Source organism: Juglans regia, chromosome 10 (genome assembly GCF_001411555.2).
Source record: "Juglans regia cultivar Chandler chromosome 10, Walnut 2.0, whole genome shotgun sequence".
Classification (NCBI taxonomy): domain Eukaryota; kingdom Viridiplantae; phylum Streptophyta; class Magnoliopsida; order Fagales; family Juglandaceae; genus Juglans; species Juglans regia.
Window position 1 is genome coordinate 18,210,732 of NC_049910.1, and position 1,491 is coordinate 18,212,222.

Genomic DNA, 1,491 nt, shown 5'->3' on the forward strand with positions numbered 1-1,491 from the left:
AGACAACAATACTAGGCAAACATACATCAAATTCGTTAGGATTAAGACTCACCTTAGCATAAAAACACAATTTTCTCTTTGTTTTTCTCTCACTTTCTTCACACTCTCTTTTCTTTACACTCTCCTTTTCTTTTTCACTCTCTTTTTCACAATTACTTTTCAACTCATTCTCTCTTTTGCTTAAGGTCTTTGTCTCACCCTCTTCTTTTTTCTCTCCCATTTTTCTGTCTTTCTCCATTTCGGTCTCACTATTTCTTTTCTTCTCAATCTCACATTCACTTTTGCTTTTTAGCTCAATCTTACTTTCACTCTCACCTTCACTCTTGCTATTAAGCTCATTCTCACTTTCACTCTTACTTGTTTGCTCAATATCCTTGTCACTTTTTTTTTTTTATCACTCTCACTCTTACTCTTTCTTTTTTTATCACTCTCATTTTCACTATTTCGTTTTTGAGCAACCTCACTTTTCAGCTTCAATTGGTCCCTATGGACCTGTGTTGGAGTTAAAAGAGCAAGTTTGATTGTTTTTCCATCATTTTCAAAACTGTACATGTTCCTTAACCCATCGTGGATCACCTTCCTATCATACTATCATACTGTCATGGTCTTAGTCTCAACCACTGCAACATGTATGGTCTAGGGTGTTTCAAAGTAGGTAAATTCAATTTCTCAACTAAAGTGGTGCTAGCCAAATTAATACAACTTCTTAAATCAATGATCATACTACATACCTTATTGTTGATGTGGCATCTAGTATGAAAAATGTTCTTGCTCTGCTGCTCTCTATCATCCATCTTAATTTGTGTATTGAGTGTACGCCTAGTAACAAGAGAATAACCATACTCTTCTTTCTCATACCCATTTTCAACAATAGACTCACGTCGCCTCCAATCTGTCCCACTTTGCAGATTTCTAATCGCCGCTTCTTGATGATCCATCCTATCCCTCACTTCACCCTACACAAAATTTAACTTCTCAAACCATTGTTGCATGGCTTGCTACAGAAGGGATGAGTTATGTACCATCCCCTTGGTGATGAGTCACCTTATGAGACATCATAATGTGCTGCACAAAAAGAATGTTAGTGGAAAACCTCACACACTCCCTTACGTGTTTACACTCGAATAATGGCACTCCACTCGTGTTTCACTCTTAATTGGCTTTTTCCAGATAATAGTCTCACACTCTCTTGCCTTTTACCTCAATAGTTTTCTCGCTCAAGTTCTTTAAGAACTAGTTGAACTAAATCAAGACAATATAACCTTGTATTTTTCCAACCAGTAATATAGATCCAAGAAACAATGAAGGAATAAAATGACATGAGACTCAAGGAAGTTATACGAGGGAAAGAGTAATTATAAAAGTGGATACCAACTAGAAAGATGTATTCAGTCTCATTGATGATAAAGCTCAATCAACAAATGTTTTCCTTTCTCTTTGTTGTAACTATGTAGCAACCTTTGAACATACTACCTTTTCTTTTCTTCTTCT